Source organism: Garra rufa, chromosome 19, assembly GCF_049309525.1.
Source record: "Garra rufa chromosome 19, GarRuf1.0, whole genome shotgun sequence".
Classification (NCBI taxonomy): Eukaryota; Metazoa; Chordata; class Actinopteri; order Cypriniformes; family Cyprinidae; genus Garra; species Garra rufa.
The window spans coordinates 9245245-9269885 of record NC_133379.1 but is presented as its reverse complement, the minus strand read 5'-3'; the positions used below and the strand labels follow the sequence as shown (position 1 = coordinate 9269885).

General features: G+C 38.0%; 1 pseudogene; it reads right to left on the bottom strand.

The window, feature by feature from the left end:
• Positions 1-1436: 1436 nt before the first annotated feature.
• LOC141291951 (DNA repair protein RAD50-like) overlaps positions 1437-24641 on the bottom strand; it is a 33785-nt pseudogene continuing 10580 nt past the window's right edge.

The following is a 24641-nucleotide window of genomic DNA, read 5'->3' as shown; positions in this document are numbered from 1 at the left end:
CAATTACTCTTTACTGTTAGACATGTTAGGGTTCTTAAGAGCTATAATATTCCAGCAAGTCTGCTTGGTCAGTTATGCAAAAATTAGTACACCCTCCTAAAAGTTACTAAATAAAAAATTTTGGTGTAAGGTTAAGGCAAGTTTTGATCAACAGGTAAATATTGTAAAACAAAACTGTTAAAATATAATTCATTTCTTGACAATTAAAAGTGTTGTATAGCCCACTGAGTCATACTGGTCATAGTCATACTGACAAGACCCCTAAATTAATTAGGTCTTCATTTTAAGCTTTCATTTAGCGATGAGTGAGTTTTTGCTAGAAAAAGAGCAGGAGAAACACCAAGAAATCTATTAAAACAGTGACACTTTATCTGATAGAGTAAGATACAGCCTGCAAATGTGACATGCATGGTTGTTTATCCACACCTACTGTAGCCAAAGCACAATAAACTTATTTAGCTTTTTCCAAGGCCCATATTTACAAAATGTAGACTTCTGGTAATCCATACTCTGGTCTCATGAGACAAAATCAATCATTTTGGGTCTAACATCATCTAAAATGTTATGGTGTTGCTTGAGGAGGAGTACAGTGAGAAGTGTCTGGTTCCCACAGTGATGTTCAGTAGTAGTAAAGCTTATATATAGGAATGTTTGAAAGCTGAAGGTGTGAGGGATTTGTATTTTATCAACACTGTCATCAATTCACACACCACAGTGTGATGTAATACAAAAAACCCAAAACAGAAGATGCTACCCTCTCCTCATTCCGAGTTGTTGGGCATCAACATGACAATGAAGATATTCATTCTCCCAAGGTAAAAATCCTTCAGTAGACATGAATTTCACCCAATCTTAACATTCTTAAGCACCTGTGGGGGATTCTATAGAGATGAGCTGAGCAGCACTCCCCATTAAAGACCAGGGCATTAAGGAGGTCGTCCTCCAGGAGTTAAACAGGACATACTTGTACACTCAGTGCCAAAAAAAGTCAGAGCAATGTACTTAGAGTTAGGACATACTAGGTACTAGAATATTAAACTTTGTTGAATTAAATCTAGGGTGTATTCATTTCTGCTATCCCTCATTTAAACAAAATTAGCTAAGAAACTTATACAAATATTAATGGCATATATTTCTCTTTTTTATTAAGAATATGTTTAAAGGTGCACTGTGTAATATTTGAGATGATCTCTAGACAGAGGTGCAATATAATATACATAACTATGTTTTCAGGGGTGTACCTTACTTAATGAACCATTATGTTTTTATTAGAATTATCAGTTTATATCTACATACACCGCGGGTCCCCTCACATGGAAGTCGCCGTTATGTTTCTACAGTAGCCCTAAACGGACAAACTGCTCTACAGATCGCGTTTCATAACTGTTGTTCTTGCGAAAAAACACTGACACAATGATGAACAAGTAACAGTAATATTCACAATAACATAGTTTTATTGATTAAGTAAATACAATTCTACCAGAAAGACTCAGGAGAATGAATACTGTGACAATTATCCATTTATTAGCAGCCCAGCAAGCAATAACGTTCTTTGGCGTAGGCCCCGTCCATAACTCGCAATCTGAGGGTCCGGACTCTGCATATCCTGCCTGAAGATCAAGGCAGGGGCGCAGCCGACCCCCGTGAGGTATGTAAGGGACCCTCCTGGTGGTGGTGGTGAGGAAGATGGAGGGAAAGATTAAATTTGGAGGAGGTGGGGGGGATGGTGGTGAATTGAAGCATCAGCATCTGCGAATTCAAACATGAGTAAGTACCGATCTTATATACCACAAGTGTTGGAATGTGATTGGATAGATGAAAATTGAGTGACGTGACAATTAAGTCTTCCCGGCAGAACTTAACGCTAGAGCTTTCATTTCCTTAAACTGTGTTTTAAAAGAAATCTCACTATTCGGCGAGATTTTAAACCTGTATCGGCTTGTGTAGTTCTGTAAAGGGAGGGGTGAGCGGTGGACTGTTGCAATTCACAACCTCGCCGCTAGATGCCGCAAAAATCTACACACTGCACCTTTAAGAAAATACATCTTTTATATTTAATCAGAGGGGGTGTACTTATTTATGCTGTGCACTGTATATATGTATGTGCGTGTGTGTGTGTGTGTGTGTGTGTGTGTGTATGTATATATTTCTGAAAGAAGTCATGTAAATTTACAAGAAGGCCAACATTCACTTTCTGTCAGTAGGTACAGGGAGGCTGATCCTGTCACCTCTGTAGATTAACATTTTTCTTTCTCTCATCTGATCTGATGCATCAGTGCAGGTAGGAGTTGAGAGTGTTGATGCTACACTTCATGATCTCTGAACACTGGTCCTGGTTCTTCCTGATCCTGTAGAAATACTCCACGTAGTTGGATCGTCCCAGGAGCTCCACAAAATCCTCGTCGTGGGTTATTACAACGAGCTGGAAGTTGCGCTGGCGAGAACGACTCTTGATAATCCTGCAAAGAAACCAAAAGTAGATCTTTTAGTTAAATAGCAAATACAAGTTGTTTCATCATGTTCCTCCAGCTGTAAATAGAGCGAGTTTCCTGTTTAAAGACTGGCTGTATTTTTTTTTTATAAAGACTCACTCCACCAGTGCATATGCCAAAGACTCTATATTCTCTTTGTCTAGATTGGTGGTGGGCTCATCCAGTGCCAGAATCCCACAGTTCAGACAGAACGTCTCAGCCAGAGCCAATCGTATTATGAGAGAGGCGAGAACCTGCAGACAAACATGCAGTAAAGCCAAAGATTACATTTTATTGGATTTAATAAAAAATGCTTTGTATTTATTTTGTAATTACGCATTCTGATCTAGTGATAGTCTGATTAATCGACCAATTAAATCATCGGACAGATGTGCTTTGACTAACAGGACTGAAAAGAATTTTTCAATGGAGTGGTAACAACACACAAATATACTATTAATTTTTATACAGAAAACCCAAGGTGCATGTAGGGGCTTTTCGACCTTTTGTCCAGCACTGCAACGTCCACGCATGTCTAAAGCAGTGTCTTCTTTGACCATTACCACTCTATAGTTATAGGTCCTTCTTTTCCGGTCAGCGGAGGGGCTCTCATCCACATCAGAGCGTATCTCCACATACTCAATGTCTGTGAGAGACAAAAACAATGCAAAATTTACAAATATTTGTGTTTAAAGAAAGAATCAGCATGGGATACATCAAGTCAAGCACCAATAAAAGCAGACCTTGTCCTCTGTATGTGCTCCGCCATAAATCTCTGATGATTTTATTAATCTCCTTCATCTTCATACTGTGAAACTTCATTATTGTTCTGTAATAATTAACAGAAACAATCAAATAAAATAAATATTAAAAAAATATTATATATAAAAAATAAAAACAAGTATTATGGATATTCATATACATATACACTAGAGATGCACAATATATCAGTATCATATTGTTAACAGACAGTATTGACAGTATAGTTCAATTCTGGATATTTAATTGTTGTGCTTGTTCACTATATTTTTGCATTTAGATTACTTTTGGCATTATCGAACACTCTAAGTAAATCTTCAAAAACTTCAATCTTCACTATACTTTTGTTGGTTAATATTAGTTATGTATTAAACATCATGAACTAAAAGATACATTTATATAATTTATTAAAGTATTTAATAATCCTACTTTATGTTGTGTATATGTACACTAATGTACTTACTAAATGTTAATTTCTATGCATACTTATACATTCTAAACATCTTTTTGGTATCAGTGGAATTTTAACTTCAGTGCATATGTAATGCATACAATAATAAAGCCATACAACAGCAAAATGCAAAGCTGACCACATGAACCACTTGTGTCTAGCAAAAATACAAGCAAAGAAAACAGAACAAATCTGTTAGAGACGGAAAAAATCTGTTATGAGTACTAAACTTGTAAAACACTATTTTGACCGTAAGACTTTTTTCCAAAACCAATTTATTAGAATTGATTTTAGACGAAATCTTGCATCTAAGCATGGTCTGTCCTATCAGATTGCCACACTTCCTCTAATGCTCTGCACAAACAGCAATGATGGTATCACGGTGAGAAGACTGGGTCAGCTGGTTTAATGTCGTGATACTTCATAAAATGAAAACTGCTTTACCAGCAGACTGCACTCAATCAAAAGCCTAGAAAGCTTTGGACAGCTGTCCATGTACAGTGTCTGTTTGAAGCACACAGCTGCAGAGAATTTGATAAATGATGTCAAATGCATGAATCACAATTATCAGCCTTGGAAAATGTGCAATCAGTCTTTGAAGTGACCTAACAGGCAGCTATAGAGAATATAGCAGTTATAGCAGTTGACTTATGGTCAGAGCAGATATCTAGAAGATATTTTGGAATGCTTGAATATTCATAATATAAAATCAAACTATTTCAGAAGGAAAGAATGACTTCTGTGTGCATTCCCCATCTAATGCTAGGTTCGCCACAATCGAGCCCGGAGGACCAGGGGACTCTTTCACAATCTTGATGGTCGCTCAGCTTCGCATTTTAATGCGCCGTCATTTTTAAAGAGCCTGTCTAAAGATCTATTTCCCTCATTTGTGCGGCATCTTTTTGTACTCTCCATAAAGTAAGCGAATCCCATATGTGTGTTTGTAGTGTTTTTATCGCATTGGCACATGATTTATATCTAATTTATTTTCACATATGAATGAGGCCTGAAACCGATCTCGAAATATCCGAATGCATTCTTTTTTTACCCGTTTACACTGTCATAGAACAGATCAGATCTGTGTCACATATGAGCGAAAAATCGGAATTGTGTCGCATTTAACTGACAGTGTGAACGGGGCCATACTCTTCCAAATGTGTTTTTGCATAGCACCAACAAGAATGGTGTCTTTTGTGCCACCCTGCCATACAAGCTTTCCCCTTCTTACTGATGCTCTGAACAGTACTCCCAGGGATAGCTAAAGACTTCGAAATATTTTTGTAGCCTTCTCCCAACTTGTACCTTTCTACAACTTTAAAATTCTGAAGCGGAAATATGCAGCTCATTTGCATTTAAAGTGATGCACACCAAAATCTGTATTTTGCTCACAAGTCAGGAAAGGGCTATAAGACCATATCTAAATGTTTTGAAGTTCCAGTGGCTACAGTGCAAAGTATTATTGAAAAATACAAGACCTTTCGCACTGTGAAAAATCTCAGAGGATGTGGTCGAAAACCAAAAGTGACACCTGTGCTGGTTAGGAAGATAGGTAAAAAAAGAATCCAAGGATCACCACCAAGGCCATCCTGATGAATCTGGGCTCTGCTGGTGGCAACATCCATCCGTTCCACAGACGCAGACCAAGGAGGACACCACTTCTCCAGATAAGGCTCATCTGGACAAAGAAGACGACTTCTGATCTTCTGTATTATGGTCGGATGAAACAAAAATTTGATTGTTTGGCCACAAAGATGTAGCTTTCATTTGGCGTAAAAAAGAGAAGTCTTCAACCCTAAGAACACCATCCACAAACATGTCAAACATGGTGTTTTTTTTTTTTTTGTTTTTTTTTTCTCTGAAACCTTGTAAGATTGTATTGTGGTTTTGATAGAGAGTTGCGCAATTCAGCCTATTTCTGGTGCAAACTGAAAGTCCAAAGCAGTCATTATGCAATAAATGCTGTTGATTTATTATTAATTTTTTATAATGGATAATGAGTCATTTTTGTACCAGTACAGCTACTGTGTCTCCAATACTTTTTAAATATTTCGAGTGAAATGATGATTCTTTACTATGACAACTGCAATATATTATTGAGGTAAAAAAAAAAAAAAAAAAAAAAACATTCACACAATTTAAACATAAGAAATTGAAGATTAATGACACAGCTGAAAACGTAAGGATAACTCCTATGCACTGTAGATGATGGCAGAGTGATTTAGACGCCCACAGACCTGCTGACGTAACTTCCGTGAATGCACTGGATGATATCGATCTAAACCAATGATGATGACTAAGGACTTCCTCTGTATATTTTTCCATGGGAAACCAACATCATTTTGACCATTAATGCTTCCTGCTTTACCAATGTTGTGCATTTTTGCAGAAGCCAGGATGTTCATGTGGTGTGAGGTTACTTTGAGTCTGGTGTATGTCACTTCATGAACCAGTTCACACAACTGAAACCGTAACTTAAATAGTAGCTGCACAATAAAGTAGTAAAGTATTGATGCTTGGTGGTTCGAAAAACTCATTTGTTTTTCACATAATTTAGAAAAATGAAACAAAAGCACGCACATCAGTCTCAAATGGGTGCTTGACTAAAAAGCAACAAGTACCAAATAAAGTGTAAAGTCGGCAACACCAAAGCTGACGAAGAGCTTGCGTGCTCGAAAACCAACCACCATTTGAATTTCAATAGGCGGGATTTATTTGAATGATATTCTAATGGACATCATTGCATCCAGAAAACAAACGCTGTAGTCCAGTGGAGCCGTTCGTTGTAGACACACCACCCACTGACTAAAATTCAAAAAGTGAAAAAGCATAATAGGACCCCTTTAAATATGGCATTAGAATTTTATCAAAACCTGCATAGTTTCAAAAGAATTTTCAGTACTAGTTGCAATTTTTTTTTTTACAGCTGTCCTACCTGTCGTTTACATCCTATTGACTTAAATCTTTCAAAACTTGTTTCTCCTGCACTTTTACCCACACTGACACAAATATTCAACATAGCTTTTACTTTTAACTTTTTTTAACTCTCCTTGACGGAAGGGTATCCAAGTCTATCAACTAACCACTGGGGTTCTTCAGGGTTCAGTATTTGGCCCTATCCTATTCTCAGTACAGAAAAACTATCTTTCTACAACTTAAAAAATTTCCAGGGCAGGAATATGCAGTGTATTTGCATTTAAAGTGATGTATACCAAAACAGCTCTTTTTTTAGACACACCCCATTTGAAACTGTCCACGTTATCATAAATGATCATCTTCGAAAAAAGTATATCGAAATAAAAAGAGAGTTTAAAAACGTGGTTTACTTCATTACTTTTTTCACTCCAGGAAAAAGAGCTTGTACGGATGGTCTAGAATGTCCGTATGGTGCGAACATATTTACGCCAATTTTATTTTTTATAAATCCCGAAATGTACATTGAAAATTGTGTACACATATTTCTATGCCCTTGTGTGTACACATTGTTTATACATGAGACCCCTGGTAATTACAATAATTTTTTATTATACTGGCAATACCTAAAAATGGCAAAATAACTGCTGCTATGGTTACAACAGTTGCTATGGTAAGCTTTTATCATGTTTTGGGGAGTCCCTCTGATGAAGCCCACCAGCTAGTGATGATTTAACTGCATCATTAGGGCTAAAAAGTCTGAGTCAGACTTCCTTTAGTCTAGATAAAACTGCACATGGCTTGCTGCTGATTACTGCTGCTTACTGTCTGCTGAACCACATCAAACCCAAACCTACACACTCTGACTAACCGCCACCTGAAGGAAAACCCCTGATAACAAAAACTACTTACTGGTCCAGAGCTTTATAGTAGATGTCCAGGTCCTTATTGGCCAACATCGTTGTTCTCATCTCAATCATTTTATCTCTGTAGAGATCCTCGGCATGGCAATATTGGTCCTCTCTGAGCTCTTTACGAAAACGGAGGATCTCGCCCTCGTAGACATTCTGTCGACCGAGAGCCACATTGTGGTTCTTTTTCAGGTCCTCCAACTTTCGCTCCACTTCTCGCCTCTCACTTGACAACAGAAGATAGACACATTAATTTGATGTCAGCTCGCACTCTTACTAAAGATCTATGGAAACTAGTTAACATTAAAGTAATTCGAAGTTAGTGAGATGGATTCATTTAGAGTCATGGTAAATAAGACCATGCTTGGCACTTTAAATCTTCTGAGTTGAAAGTGCGTCAAACATTGTCAGGAGTTCCTGAAAGGTATTTGGTAGCTATTCTATGTGATCTCATACTTGCGCAGTTGCAGAACTTGCATGTTGCCCTTTTCCTTAAGCAAGTCTTCACGTTCCTGGGACACCTCTTTTAGCTCTTCGCTTTCGTAAGGTCAAGTTGTCCTTTAGCCAGCGCTCTTGAACCTGTTAAAACCATTCATATAACCACAAACAAAATAGAAAATAGAAAACCATATGCATACTTTTAGTAAAAAAAAAACATGCATTCAGTCAAGTGACCTGATAATTAATGAGCTGTAATTGTATAGTCTCAAATTAGCAGCTGCACCCAATTAAGAAGTCAGAAAATTTTCAGAATTTCAGGATTTTGATGTTACAAGTGTTCAAAATGCTCACTTGATGAAGTGACCTAGAAATAATATATTAAACTTTTCTTCACTTTACATTAAACTTTTCAGTTTTAACTTTTTCTAAACTTTTGCAGGTTTAAACGGGATTTCCAGGTTTAAAACGGATCTTGGATTTTAAATCCAAGATTTCTACTTTTGGATGTTTAAGTCATCACCCACCTAACTACTCATTACTACAGATATTGGTTATTTGACAAAAAAAAAAAAAAAAAAAAAAAAAACAATGTTTGAACAAAACGTAAGATTTAAGGAGCTGTTAAATACTTCATTAGCCTCTTCACAAAAAAAATCATTAAATAAAAATCATTAAATGCCATTTTCTGTAATTTTTTTGCACAACAGCAGCTTTATGAATATTATTAGAAATTTATGTCAAAGACAGTCCACTAAAATTTGGATCTCCTGGAGTGTTGCTAGCTGCATGGTTTTAGTTTTTGGTGATTAGTTTTTCAGCATTTTTGTACACTATGATAGAAGTCTTATACAGTATACGACCTAAAACACAAGCCTTTGCAACAACACAAGCAAAAACACAGGAAGCTTTGCTTGGCACCTTCTGAGTGTCAATATCTTGCCGAATGTTGCCAATGTCTTTATTGATCTTCTCTCTCTGTTTTTTAGCCTCATGTAGTTGTTTGTCCAGCTCATGTAGCTTAGTTTCATTTTGCTAAAGAAGTCAAAAAGTAAAAAATAAAATAATTGGAATAATAAATCACATATAGTAAATGAGAACAAAAAAAATAAAATAATAATTTTGTAGTACCTCTTTGTAGCTGTCTTTGCCCTCTTCTATGTACTTGGTGATCTCTCTTTCAAGGAGGGTCAAGTTTTTAACTTTTTCCTTGATTTCATTTATCTAAAAGAAATTATACAGCTTTAGTTAACCCTTAATAATAAGCAATGACATCATCTTGCATTAAAATAAATGCCCACAACCTTTCATGTAGTACATTGCAGTCAATAATTTCACAGTAAACAGAAAATAGAATTCGGACCTTTTGCTGTCCTTCCTCCTGTTTCTGCCTCCGGCGCTCAGCAAGGTCCTGTTTGCTGGAGCTTCTCCAGAGTGGCAGCTAGGGGAGACACCTGCTCCTTTGCATCCTAATAAACAGACAAATCATGATCAAACAATAGAAACAATATAATTACACTACCGTTCAAAAGTGTGGGGTGTTTTTTTTTTTTTTTTTTTTTTATTCCAAGGCTGCATTTATTTGGTCAAAATACAACAAAAATATAGCTGTTGTGGAATTTTATTACAATTAATGGTACAAATGTTTAATATTTTAAAATATTTAAAAATGTAATATATTCCTGTGATGGAAAAACAGGAAATTTCAGCAGAAGTTTTAATTTCTCCAGTCTTCGTTGTCACATGTAATATGCTGAAAATAAGGAGCATTCCTTATTTTCAGTGTTAAAATCAGCTGTGTTGCTTAATATTTTTGTGTGAACTGTAATAAATAACACTTTATTTTAAATAGAAAAAAGTATTCATTTCTTAAAAAAAAGAATCCTACTGACCAAAAACTAACAATTACTATGTTAGTAGTAGTAACAATGAATATGACAACTTTCGTTACTTTTGTAAATTGAGGTTTTACTTTGTACAAATAAAAAAAATGTATATACACCTCAGATTTCTTTTCGAAGAAAGCCATCAGCAGATCTAAGGAGTATAGCAAGCCATGCATCACCTTGTCCTTGACACTCAGGCAACCAAGGTTACAAATGTAATAGGTTACTCAATGCTGCATCAGTAGCTGACACTGTTGGAACAGTATACCGCAATGCAATACAACCAGGTAACTGCAGGTTTATCATCCTGTAACACAGACTTCTCAGCCTGACAAACATGAAAGACTGACTCGTAATCGTCACACATAGAGGGTGTTTGTTTCAGCTACTGATGCAGTGTTGAGTGAACCTATGAAATGAAACTCTTGTCTTTAAGAATAAAAATCACAGTAAAGTGGAGTGGGCACTCCTTACTCGAATGTCTCTGTGGAGTTTTTGGATCTCAGTGTTGAACTTCACACACTGCTCCTCCAACTGTTGACGTTTCTGCATATTGCTGGAGATCTGGAGCTTTTCTCCACTAATCTCATTTACGCTGCTCCTCAAGGCCTGGATCTGTTCCTGCTGGTCCTGGATCAGTTTCCTCTTCAGCTCGATCTTACTGCAGACTACACAAAAGAAGCATCAAATGGACACACAGTTTTAAAGAGGGTCATATAAATGTTAGAACTGATTATACTAGTATTTGGCTATTTGGCATAAAGTCCTTTTGACAGGCTAAAATCAAAAATTATTTTCAATAACTTTTTTCTAATACTTATTTATATTAATAATGCATGCTGTTTTTTATGACTTTTATGAATTGAGGGCCTATCATTTTATTATTTTCCATAACATTTAAGGCAAAGAACTATTTAATGAGCGTAATGTGATAAAAGGTAAAGGTTTTCACAGGGTATTATGATTTTTTTATAGGCGCTGTATGTTGTATAAAATATAGTTTTATATTTCTATATTTTATTGTAATTTATTGTAATTAGTCTACTGTCATTAATTACTCACCCTCAAGTTGTTCCAAACCCATATGACCTTTATTCATCTTTGCAAAACAAATTAAAATATTTTTGATGAAATCTGAGATTTTGGTACTCTCATAAACGCCATAGAGACTGACACGGAGGAGAAAAAATAGTTTAATAAAGCCATTATTTTTGCTTTCTTTGCACACAAAAAGTATTCTTGTAACTTTATAGCATTAACTCTTCTCGCCTTGATTGTGGCAGCTGTGTTGCTGTCTATGCAGGGCCAGAAAGATCTCAGATTTCTTCAAAATTATCTTAAAGGGGACCTATTATATTTTTTATTCCAATAAATCATAAACAGTCTCTCTGAACATGTGAGTCCAGATTTTTCCCTACGCACATGTCATCGTAGGGAGAAATCCCAACCATTTGTGTCGATCTCTGCCCTATGAGCATAGGCACAGCCCTGAGTTAGAAGCAGCAGTACGCCATTACTGTTCCCTTCCGGAGGGAACTCTACGCTGCATCCTGGTGGACACTATGGGAACTGCCTTCAGCGTGACCGGTTCTGAAGCTCTTATAGAACAACGACAATGAACTTTGACATTGGCCGGCGCCAGCCTATGACATCATAACAAGGCGCCTACCAGTATTAAAGGGGCGCTTGTGAATACATCAACCATCTTTTTGTCTGACGGAGACGTAAGTGGGGCCCGAAGCATGGCTACGAGATGCAGCGTCTCATTCCCTGTCCTCAGGGAACCAGGGTTACATACGTAACCTAGACGTTCCCTTCCGGAGGGAACTCTACGCTGCGTCCTGGTGGACACTATGGGAACGTCTATACCAACGCTGCCATGCTGAGGGATAAGTGAACAACTGACTGAATGAGGAGTCAAGAAGGAACATCACCCCCCACTACCAGCGAGAATCGCTTGGGCCGACATCACGGCTAGCTCGGCTACCCAAGCACGGAACTCCTAGGAGTGGAGGCCTGATTCTCTAAGCAAGAGTAGGCCTAACTACACTCAGCGCTACAGAAAGTAGTGAAGCTTACCACTAAGTCTTCATACTAAGCGGGGGTTCTGAAGAGCGGAGGCTCCAGAAAGACTCTCTAAATGAGAGAAAGCCTTGCAACACTCTGTGCTTGCGGGGAACTCTGGGAGTGGAGGTCAGAGACCTAACTACACTCAACACTGGAGGTGATTCATGAGGCTCCAAGAACCTAAGCAATAGAACCACCTAAGTGGAGTTCTCAGGAGAGTGGAGGCTTCAACAAGAAGACTCTCTAGACGAGAGGAAGCCTAGCGACACTCGATCCTAAATAGTGCTACTCTAGGAATCATCATTCTACTCACGCTTAGAACAAGGTCATTCTGAAGGACAAAAAGATGGTTGATGTATTCACAAGCGCCCCTTTATTACTGGTAGGCGCCTTGTTATGATGTCATAGGCTGGCGCCGGCAAATGTCAAAGTTCATTGTCGTTGTTCTATAAGAGCTTCAGAACCGGTCACGCTGAAGGCAGTTCCCATAGTGTCCACCAGGACGCAGTGTCTCGTTCCCTGTCCTCAGGGAACCAGAGTTACATACGTAACCTAGACGTTTTCTTGCTGTAGCTGCTGGTGATATACAATGTCAGATCTAAAGAGCCATTACAAGTGTCGTGTTTTAGGATGCAACCACGAACATGATAGTCTCCATAGACTCCCTCCATCGAAGAAAATGTCCCAGAAAAAAAGTCTGTAATATCCTATGTGTTTGTACCAATCATTTTACACCGGACTGCCTTACAAATGAGGGTCAGTTCAATGCTGGGTTTTCGCAAAGGTTGATATTGAAAGAGGGATCAATTTTTTTTTTTTTTTTAAATTTGCCAGTCTCCATCGACGTCATGGCTGGAGGATCCCCTGTCTTTGCCTCCAGCCGGCTCTGTCTTGGTGTGGCGTCGACAATCCTGCACCTGCTCCTCGACCCTCTGGCACCTGTATTCCTATCGGCTCCACCTTGGTCCTCTGTCGCTCTGGCTCCACCGCGGCCCGTCAGATGCACGCCTCCGTGTCGGTCGCCAGAACCATCTGTTCTGTCTTGGCTCTCCAGATCCTCCTCATCACCCTGGCTCATCGGCTCTCTGTCTCTGTCTGATTATCTCTCTGCCCCAGGCTCCTCTGCTGCCATTGGTCGGCCCGCTTGAGTCGTCAGCCCTTCCTCCTCCATGGCTCCATCCTACATAGGGTCCACCATGGGCTGTCATTATGGCTGTGAGCCTGGTCCCACCTGGTGCCGCTTACTCCAAGTCCCTCTTGTCGTCTCCCTGGCTCCTCCCTCTGTCTGGTCCACCCTGGTTCCTCATGTCATCTTCCTGGCTCCTTCCTCCATCTGGTCCGCCCTGGCTCCTCCTATTTCCTCCTTGGCTACCCCCTCTAAAGGCTCCTCCCTCCATCATCTCCACCCTGGACTCTGTCTGTCACCCTCCTCCCGGTTGTCCGTCCTCCTCCTGGGCCTCCTCACAGGTTCCCACCCATCCTTCCCCGTGTTGTTCCTGGATGCGCCTTTCGGAAGGAGAGTGATGTGTCAGGATCATGGACCTGTTTTGTCTTGTTTTGCCCCTGTCTCTGTACCTGGTTTTCTTTATTAGGTCATGTTCCTGTCCTTGTTTAATTTGATTATGAATCCCATGCACCTGTGTTTCTTAATTACCCTGTGTACTTAAGTGCCATTCCATGCATTTTGTCACTGTCGGGTCTACCAGTTATGTGCATGTGTTTGTTCATGTTATCTATTGTGGATTTACCCGTGTTCTGTGGATTAAAGACTGTTTACGCTTATTCGTACCTCCTGTGTGCTTCCTAAACAGTGTATCGTGACAACCAGCTTTAGATTCTCCAAATTTTTTGAGCTGTCTTAAGAAATACAATCTTTGATTAGATTTCTTAATAATTAAGTTATCCTGCCACTTCAATGAAGCAGATATTGTGGTACAGAGAAACTTAAAACTCTCCACATTTTCTATAACCTGGCCATTATTGGTTAATATCATAACAGCATTTTTAACCCGTTGAAAGTCAAACACAATTTCCTTTGTCTTAAAGACATTCTATTTTAACTTGTGGATACAACTCCATTTAGTAAATGTAGATACCTCCTTTCTATAATAGGTTTTATCATTACCTGTTATCAAACCAATTACTGTGATTGTGTGAAACACAATCATTAAAGTGTACATGGAATATAACAATGGTGACAATATGCAACCTTGTGAAGCTCCAACACTTATTGTTCTAGGGCTCGAAATCATGTGGTTAACTTTGACTACCTGTAATATATTCATCAGAAAATCCAAAATCCACAGTTTCGCTGGAACAATTGTATTAAATGCACTCAAAAAAATAAGTCATTGGATGAACTCAATTTAATTGAGGGCAGGATTTCCATCCAATAAATATGTGTGACCCCAACTCATAAAAAACAAATTCATGCAATGAAATGTAATTGAGTTGGGCCAACTCAATTTGATCAAATATAGTTTCAGTAAAATTGATACGTTTATGAAGTAATTATTTTATGCTTGTTGAACTCAATCTAAAAGATTTAACTGGAAAACAAATAACTAGGCAGAAATTCTTCTACACTCAAAAAATGATACATTGGATTTACTTAACTTTAGGCATTAACCAACTTATTAGGCATTAGCCATAAGATGGCTTTGTTACATCCATGGCATGCCCAAAGTAGTTGTTTATTTTATTATTAAAACAACTTTAACTTATGTTATCAGGTCCTCAACCCAAGCACATGCTCTATGCATTCACCACAATGGTAACCCCCAAAAACACTACCATACCAGAAACTGTTTTAAATACAAACATAAAAGAACATTAAACATTAACAAGTCTCCCAATTTTATCATTTTATTAAAAAAATGCATAAAATAAAATTTTATTTCAACATTTACTCTCCTTATCCAGCCGTGTGCAAAGCATGATGGGAAGGGGAAATCCACTTCCTAGTTACACAAGTAAAATAATTTATGTACTCTCAACTCTACTTAATTGAAATACGTTCTTTCAAAATGAAAATATTGAGTTGAACCAAAACGAAACTGTTTCAAATCAGTTTAACACAATGCAATTGTTTAAATGGGAAACCTAACACAATGGTGTTAAATGAAAAAGATTTTTTTTAATTAACTGTACAGTGTGGTAGAATCATTTTTTTGAGTGTGCAGATTTATAATTCACCAAAAGAGCCCTGACATAAGTGCAAGGAGTCTCAAGGTGTTGCAGGATTGAGTGAAGACACAGAGCAACAGCTTCAGTCTTGTTAAGAATCCAGACAATCAGTTGAGATTATATTCTTCATTACCAATCTCTCAAAGATTTTCATTACGACCGATGCTAGGGCCACTGGTCTGGATTAATAGATAGATGATAGATAAGAGGGAAATAGGTGAACAGATGGATGGATGGATGAAGGGGGTAAAGGGTTGAACAAATGGATGGATGAAGGAGTAAAAAGGTGGATGGATGGATGGATGGATAGATGGATAGATGGACAGGTGAAAGGGTAAGGAGATGGATGGACAGATGGCTGGTTGAAGGGGTGAATAGGTGAACAGATGAATGGATAGACAAAGGATTATAATGGATGGATGGATGAAGTAATAAACAGGTGAGGGATAGATGGATAAACGTGAAGTAAAAGATAAATGGGTGAATAGGTGGACAGACAGATGGCTGGATTAATTGATGGATGAAAGGCTTAATAGGTGGACAGTTGAATGGATGGACAAAAAGGAGTAGGATGAAGAATTAATAGATAAACAGGAAAAATAAAAGACAGTATGATGGATGAATAAAGATGAAAGGAGAGATGAAGGAATGGACAGAAAGAAAGATAAATTAATTCATGAAGTCCCTCATGGGCTTCAGTTCCATCATTTCATCACGCCTACGCTCCTTCCTCTTCAGGTCATGCTCAGTATTCTTTAGTTTGTCTGGGACGAGCCGCAGCTTGGACTGCATGTCATTAATGACATTCTGGAGCTCTGCCTCTGACAGGAACACACACTGACAAACAGGACAGCAGGGCTCGCCCTCCTCTGTCAGCTGACTGATGAACTGACTGTACATGGCTGTGGCATCCGCCAGCATGGCTGCTCAGAAAAAAATCCAGGCAAGAGAAGAGAAAAGACACTGAGAGTCGCTTTAAGAACTGCTACTAACTACCTAACCTGACTTATGTAGGTAACATTTTCACCTACCACATTAGAGTCACCAGCCTGCTCCTTCATATCCAGTCATTGCTATACTTGGCAAAAAACTGTCTATATCCTGTTTGGCAATAAACAGTAATTTACCCTGAACCAGGCCCACGCAGAATCTTTATCTGCAAAATCCACAAACTTAAGCAGAATTCAAAGGCCATCATTCACATAATGCATCCCCTAGCCCTTGTGGGTTCATATGGTTTGGTACAAAACTAACATAAGTACAAAATTAATTTTATGTAATTCTGAAGATTTTCCTCCAAATTTAGCACAGAAAACGTACATGTGCAGGTACAGTATATTTTGTGTAGCTCAAAAATGTAAGCGCCAAACACACTTCTGTACCTCTTTGTTTGGAACACTTCTCCAACTCATCCTCCAGTTTGTACAAGTCCAACTCAAAGTCCTGACTGCCGCACATGTTAAAATGTTTCTCTTCATAACTGGCCAGCTGCTCTTCCTTACGTTTGATTTCTGCAGTTAAGTGAGTCTTCTTCTGTTCTTCAGATGCAAGCTCCTTACTATGAAAAAAATAAATTAAAAAAATTCACAAGTCTTGTTGTCTAGCAATCTCATTTTTCATAAATTTCAGGTCTGAACATAGTGCATTACAATCATAAGGCAAAGTTTAAATCTTAAAAAAAGATGTATTAATATTATTGCAAATTAATTGACCACTGTTAAAGTTACTATAAGCTGGAGAAAAATAAAATATATTGTTTTTATTTTGGAAATAAAGCATTTGGAAATTTGTACATTCTATGACATTGTGTCATAGAATTGTATATATTTTTTATTAACAGTTCATGTACACAACTACATTTTTAAGTGATATTTGTCTAGACAGCCCTATTATACCTGGGGCCGGTTGCATAAAAGTTAAGACTAGTCTTAAAAGTTAGTCAGCTAAATTTTTTTCTTTAAGACTGGTCATAAATTTTAAAATTCAGTTACATGCTAGTTTTCAGAATGGTTCTTAAGACACTGTCTAAATATAAAGGCTAAGTCTATGCAACTGGCCCCATGTTTGTGTAAGCTAAGCGCACCCTTTGAATACTAAATTGCATGTTCCACTGCCCTGAAGATGACCCTTTTCCACAGGAACCCGGAATTGAAACTGCGTATGTCTTGAGAAGATGTTACTTAAGCATGTGGGTGGTTGTGTAAATGTCAGTATTTTCTGTTATATCAGGGTCAGTGTATGTGTATATGTAACTTTTCACGTAGACATTTCCTGTTACCTGCACATAACATATTTCATTCTCACACTAAAAAATATTGTTTATGATATTCTCTAGCTTATTCTAAGAAAAACCTACTATTATACAAATGTTTGTAGAAAAACAAAATGCTAAAAAGTGTGACAGACTTCATTTCGCTGTGCCGTTCTCTGGTGGAGTCTATCTCTTTGGATTTGGAGTAGATCCAGTCTTCTAGCTCTTTCTTGCTTGGGAAATATCCCAGCAGAGACACCAGCTCTTCAGTACGTCTCGACTTGAAGTTTCTTACTTGCTCTTCTTTTTCTATCTGGAATCCGAAGCAGAGATAAACTACTTATTTTCTTGTTGGATAAAACCATCACTTCACCATCCCCTGTCTGGCATAAGCATTGATAATAACACTGTAAATTTAAGCATATGCATAGTATTTTTAATAAACATTTTAAATAATGGTATGCTTGTTACATAGTGTTCTGATTGAATTCTGAACATTTGACAGAAATAGTAATCCAGAAAATCTGCATACTGAGTAAAATATACATATTGTAAAATTAGTAGGCATTCCATTCTGAACATAATTATAATCTCTTTTTTTTTTCACAGATTCAGATTAAGTATATATTTATTTTATTTTTTAGAATGTTTCATTTTAAAAATCTTGAACAAAATTACTTTATAGGACCTGAATTTCTGTAGAACCTACAGAAAAGCATTAAGTTATTATTTTAAAACACTCAAGTAAATGATGCAATTTATCTTTTTTTAAAATAAGTCATTTTGATGTCTCAAACAAAACAGTTATAAACTGCAAACGACGTACTGAGATACCAACACACATCTAGTACTATTAATGATTATGTAGCATAGAGTAGGGCAATACATTCAAAATCATATATCACAATAGAAGTAATTTTATTTCACCTTAACAGCATAATAATAATAATTTTATGGGCATTGGAAGTTGGACTTGTAACCTGAAGGCTGTGGGTTCGAGTCTCAGGTCCAGCAGGGATTGTAGGTGGGGTGAGTCAATGTACAGCACTCTCTCCACCCTCAATACCACAACTGAGGTGAGTCAATTGAGCAAAGCACCAAACCCCCAACTGCACCCTGGGTGCTGCAGCAATAGCATGGGATGGGTTAAATGCAGAGCACAAATTCAGAGTATGGGTAACCATACTTGGCCACACGTCACATCCTTTACTTTATTATTATTAATTTACTTGGCCACCAGGTTTGCACACATCTCAGGGAGGATTTTGTCCCACTCCTCTTTGCAGATCCTCTCCAAGTCATTAAGGTTTCGAGGCTGACGTTTCGCAGCTTGAACCTCCAGTTCCTTCCACAGATTTTCTATGGGATTAAGGTCTGGCTAGACTACTCCAGGACCTTAATGTGCTTCTTCTTGAGCCATTTCTTTGTTGCCTTGGCCATGTGTTTTGGGTCATTGTCATGCTGGAATACCCATCCACGACCCATTTTCAATGCCCTGGCTGAAAGAAGGAGGTTCTCACCCAAGGCTCTCGCCCTGTCCATCATCCCTTTGATGCGGTGCAGTTGTCCTGTCCCCTTAGCAGGAAAACACTCCCAAATCATAATGTTTCCACCTCCATGTTTGATGGTGGGGATGGAAGTTTGTTCGTTTAGTGGCCAGGCCCAGAGGACCACCCTGTCTGGGTAAGGATAGTAGATTTCCTCGTTCGCTTGGGACAGAAGATCTGTGTGTAAGGGGAGGGACCACAGCTGGGCATACAGAAGAGGTATTATCTCTGTCAGCCCTGGAGATTTGGGCCATTTTGGAGCTATCAAAATCAGGCTCTGTTCTTTCACCCGGACCAGAGTAGGAATTATCAGGCAGAGTGGAGGCAATGCGCAGAGAAGCACATTCGGCCATGGGTGGACCAGTACATCCACACCAAGGGTGCATCCTCATCCTGTAACAAGACATACATAGCACAATGGCCGTTTTTGAGGAAGGCAAAGAGATCAATGGCCTCTTGACCAAACCTTTTCCATAGAAGACCTACTAAGGGTGAAGGCACCACTCTCCATAGAGTAGTTTCACCCATGACAAAAGGTCCATACTAACAGCTTGTGAGCTATGGCAAAAAGTGGTATGACGTCCCACAGCAGGGGGGTTAGGAGGCCACGCAGAGGGCATCTGGCATGGTGCGGGGTTCCTAAGAAGACAAAGTTTGAAACCCTTGTCCTTTTTCTTATCACTGCTGCATTAACGTGACAGCAGGACTGAAAAGAGCCTGACCAGGCTGGACCATCTATGTCTTCTTGAGGATGTTTATAACCCATGCAAACAATGCAAAAGGGATGGGGATACCTATCGGTGTAGAGGGCACTGCACACGAACAGGTAGGCTCGGGACTGGTTGTCCATGGGGATAGATGGATTCCAATTGGGTTCCTTACCTGCCACTAGCAACATGCTATTGTTTGTCATACTTTGTGCAACTGGATGCTTCTGCAGAAGTCAGGCACAGATGACATTCCCATAGGTGGATCTCGAACACAAAATGATGAAAGAGAACAGTCTCTCAGACAGTTAACGCATACCGTGAAATGAGTTTTCTTACGCTGCACAGCAATGTCATGTGAACATGTATATACATTCGGTTACCAAATTTCTACCAGTTAATTGTGTCTACCAGTATATCGCCCACCCCTAGGATATTTTATGGTATCTAGATATTGTAAGCTTTATCCTGACTTTTTCTGTTAAAGTCCTGCTATTCAGATGTGCTATTGCCAAAAGAGATTTATTTTGTTTGTGTTTGTTGTATTTGTTTTTGAAGTAAAAGTGAGGATTGGCTATTGTGAGCTCACCTTAGTGTTCTTAAGCATGTCTATCTGTGTGTGTGCCGCAGTGTGTGTGTTGAGCAATTCCATCTCCTGGTCTAGCCTGCACTGGGCCTGATCAAGTCCAGTTTTCTCCTTCTGTTGTTCAATTTCTTCTGCCTTTAGACTGTCCACTGCACAGGCTTGCACAGCATTGTCAAGCTCGTGCTCCTATGAACACAAACATTAAGAGACATATTTAAAAGAAATACAGCTGCCATTGATGTTAGTTTTGTTAGTTGCAGATTAGTCAGACATTTAATTTTTTACTAATTTATTTTCAAATGTAGTCATTTTTATTAAGGAATCAGTTAGGAAAACTTGGACATATGAAATACATCTAATGTTCAAAGCAAGCATTGTGTAGTGCAGTAGAGATGGCCTAACTGCTTTCTGAAGATCATTGTCCAGCTCCTGTAGTCTGTTTGAGGAGCACTTCAGTCTTAGGAGGTCAGACTTGATATTTTTTAGTTCCTCTTGTTTCTTGGTCTGTATGTCTTTCTTGATCTCAATGGTACTCTCTAGACCTGTCTTCTTATCCCGGAGGTCATCAATGCTTTGTTGCTTCTTCTCCACTTTCTCCTGCATATCATGCTGATAACAAATTAATGTACATGTTACTAATATTTAAGTTAGAGCAGGGGTCACCACACCCGCTCCTGGAGGGCCGGTGTCCCTACAGAGTTTAGCTCCAACCCTAATCAAACACACCTGTACCAGCTAATCAAGGTCTTAATAGGTATACTTGAAACTTCCAGGCAGCTGTGTTGAGGCAAGTTGGAGCTAAACTCTGCAGGACACCGGCCCTCCAGGATCAAGTTTGGTGACCCTTGAGTTAGAGATTTAATTTAGAATTTCTACATTAACTTTCTGCATTTAATTATACGGAATAATTAACAAATACATATTACATTACTTAAACCTTACCATAGTTTGGTTAAGGGCCTCTAAGTCTCTCTTTGACTTGCCTGTGGAAGTTCTGGAGCTGTCGCTCACATAAGAGGGTTTGGTCATAACCCTCCAACTCAGGGAAGATGCTAAACTCTTGACCTGGGAGTCCCTCTTTTTAATGTTTTCTGTGTGTCTATCAGCCTGCATCTGGAGGCGGCCTTCAAACGAACATAAATGAGAAAGAACAGTTCTGAGAAAGAATAAACTTTGTATGTGCCTTTCTGCTAAAAGGCAGTATAAGCAATATTACTTTGGTTGTTCTTAAAAGATTCACCACAGTCAAGTGCATTTTATGTGGTTAAACAGTTTTTTGCCACCTAATCAAAGAAGTAATGAACAGATCAAAACTTGTTAGTTGCAATCCTAATGTGCTCTGCCAACCTCCCCAAAATAATAAAAAAATAAACCTCCCAAAAACCATCTTCTTCTGACTTGCAAGAAGTGGCAAATTATAAATTTGCCAGGCTGTGATATAAACTAAAGGATACAGCTTTTCTTCTAGTGATTCTTTTAAATATTAGAATCTACTAAACAACCATTTGAGTATCAATGATGTCCACAGTCAATGATACATAAAGGAAAGTCTGTCTATCTTTGGACTCAGCCTAAAAAATGGTGTCACAAATTCTTTGTGTCTCACCTTCAGTGGATCAGTCTGACTGTCTATGCGTTGGACACTTTCTTTACAGGAAGACAGCTGAGCCTCTGTAGTTGACAGGAGCTCTCTAATCTCCTGGGCTTTATCTTTGTTTTGTTTCAGGTACTGGAGCGCTGTCTGGCATTTTTAACAATATCGACCTGCTTCTTCTTCAGTGCCCGCAGGGTGTCCAATACATTGATGTACCTTTAAGCAAAGGTTTTGGTTATTTTTGGCTATACAGTCATGGACAAAATTGTTGGCACCCTTGGTAAATATGGGCAAAGAAAGCTGTAAAAATAAATCTGCATTGTTTCTCCTTTAGCTCTTTTAGTCAAAAATTCTGCAAAATTCAAACATTTTCATTAAAGTTAAACAATTTAAAGTGAGGTGGAATATAACTTTATGAAAAAATGTTTTTCTCAAATACACCCTGGCCACAATTATTGGCACCCTTAGAAATTCTTAAATTTCTCCTATTATCTCCTAAATATATTTCCATTGAAATTTCCAATTTCTTAGCACACCAAGGTGACTGGAAACATGATGTTGTCCAGTCATGACGTCTTGGTGCACAGATGAATAAATATTAGTAACACAAAGCCCAAACCAACCTAATCATTCATCACAATGGGTAAAACCAAAGAATATACTTCTGATGTACAGCAAAAGATTGTTGATCTTTATACAATACAAAGTGGCTTTAAGAAAATACTTAAAACATTAAATATTCTCATTTCCAACATCCGGGAAATAATTAAGAAGTTTTAATGGACTGGAGATGTTAAAAATCTGCTTGAAACATGATGTGTGTCAATATTGTCTTAATGTGCAGCAAAGAAAACATTTAAGTGGCCAAATACTCTTCAAAGATCACAGATGGAAAATTTTAGTGTCAGAAAAAAATAAAAAAATAAATAAAGGAAAACTGCACCTCCATCACAAGAAGTCATTTCAGACACTGTTCAAGAAACAAATCATCTGCTCTCATGCAAAATCAAACTCCACCATATTAATTTACCATACTGGAACTTCAGCCAGGACTGGCTTTTATTGCCATATGAAATGAGAAATTTTTTTTTGGAGCTAGAACACATTAAAGGTTTGGTGCACACAGGGATAAAAAAAGTGCCTCATGTCCACATTTAAATATATCACCAGATGTTCTTTTTTCTAGACATCTTGTTCAGATACATGGCATCATGTTTTATATCAAACACAGCAGATAAAAAAAGTAAAACTGACTTGCTCAGTTAGAAATATTATAATAGGTCATGGTTAGAAAACAAACATCGAAATCAACACAAAAACTGGTCACTGAACACAAAATCCAGATTCTGCCATAACCATCCCAATTCCCTGACCTGAATATTATGGAAAATGGGTGGGATAAACTGAAGAAGAGTGAGCACCAACATTTGAAGGATCTGGAGAAATTCTGTATGGAGGAATAGTCTAAAATCACTTGCCATATATTCTCAAACCTCATCAGGCATGAAGGGGGAAACATCAGAGCTGTTTTCATGCAAATGGAAGTTGCAGAAAGTTTTGAATACACAGGTTGCCAATAATTATGGCCAGGATGTATTAGAAAAAAAAAACCATTTATTTCATTATATTATATTCTCCCCCCACTTATTATTATTATTATTTTTTTTATGAAATGTTTGAAATTTGCAGATTTTTTGACTAAAGATCAACAGGAGAAACAACACAGATTTATTTTTACAGCCTTCTTTGCCCATATTTACCAAGGGTGCCAACAATTTTGTCCATGACTGTATATCTGTGATGCTACCTGAACATGCATAAAAGACAACAGAGGACAAGCCAATGTTATGAAAAATAACTGAATAACTACAAACTTAGTTAAATAGGGTTTTAACATATAATTAATTTCAGATAGGCTGCTTATGAATATATCTGAATGAATAATTAAAAAATATATAATTAGTGGGGTTTCACAAATTATTCAAATCATATTTTTATATTTTATATATTTATAGTATTTTTATACTTATATTTCTTTTTTAAATAAATCAGCTAAGCAAAGATTTAGTGTATCTAATAACACATAAATAAACTGTCATTTATCACCATTTAGGTGTACTGAGTAGATATTACAGCAATAACCATTTTTTTGGATCTGGAAATGGCTTAATAAACATACAGCATACAGCAAAATAAATAAATAAATAAATAAACAAAAAGAAAGCAGAGGATGTAAGCAGTATGACAGAGTGACAGAAGCTTTAGTGTAAAACCTGTTGTCAAGATAAAAATACCAAGTGGCTGAAAAAATCTCATCAAACTTCTGCTTGAGGGCCTTTCCTTCACTGAGTTGGAATCCTCTTTATGACAGAAGATGACAAAGTTGATAACAGACCCAGTGCTGAGATCATCTCACGATCTATTTCAGCACATTTAGGGATCACTTTCTCTCCATGCCTGACAGCAAGAGAAGACAAAATTAAGAGAGGCTGCAAGATGAATTTTAATGTGCTGTAAAGAACACACGTCACATCTCTGTTTATCAATTTGCACTGGCTACCAATAGCTGCTCACATAAAATTCAAGGCATTAGTGCCTACAAAACCACCACTGGCTCTGCACCCCTTTATCTAAATTCATTACTTCAGACTTATGTGCCCTCTATAAGCTTGCGTTCTGCAAGTGAATGGCGCATTATTGTTCCATCCCAAAGAGGCACAAAATCACTTTCACAGACTTTCACCTTAAATGTTCCCTCCTCCTAGAATGACCGGCCCAACTCAATCCAAGTCCTTAGCCATCTTCAAGAATCGGCTAAAAACACATAGCTTCTATCTTTATTTGACCCTATAACTCTAGCACTCTCTATTCTAATTC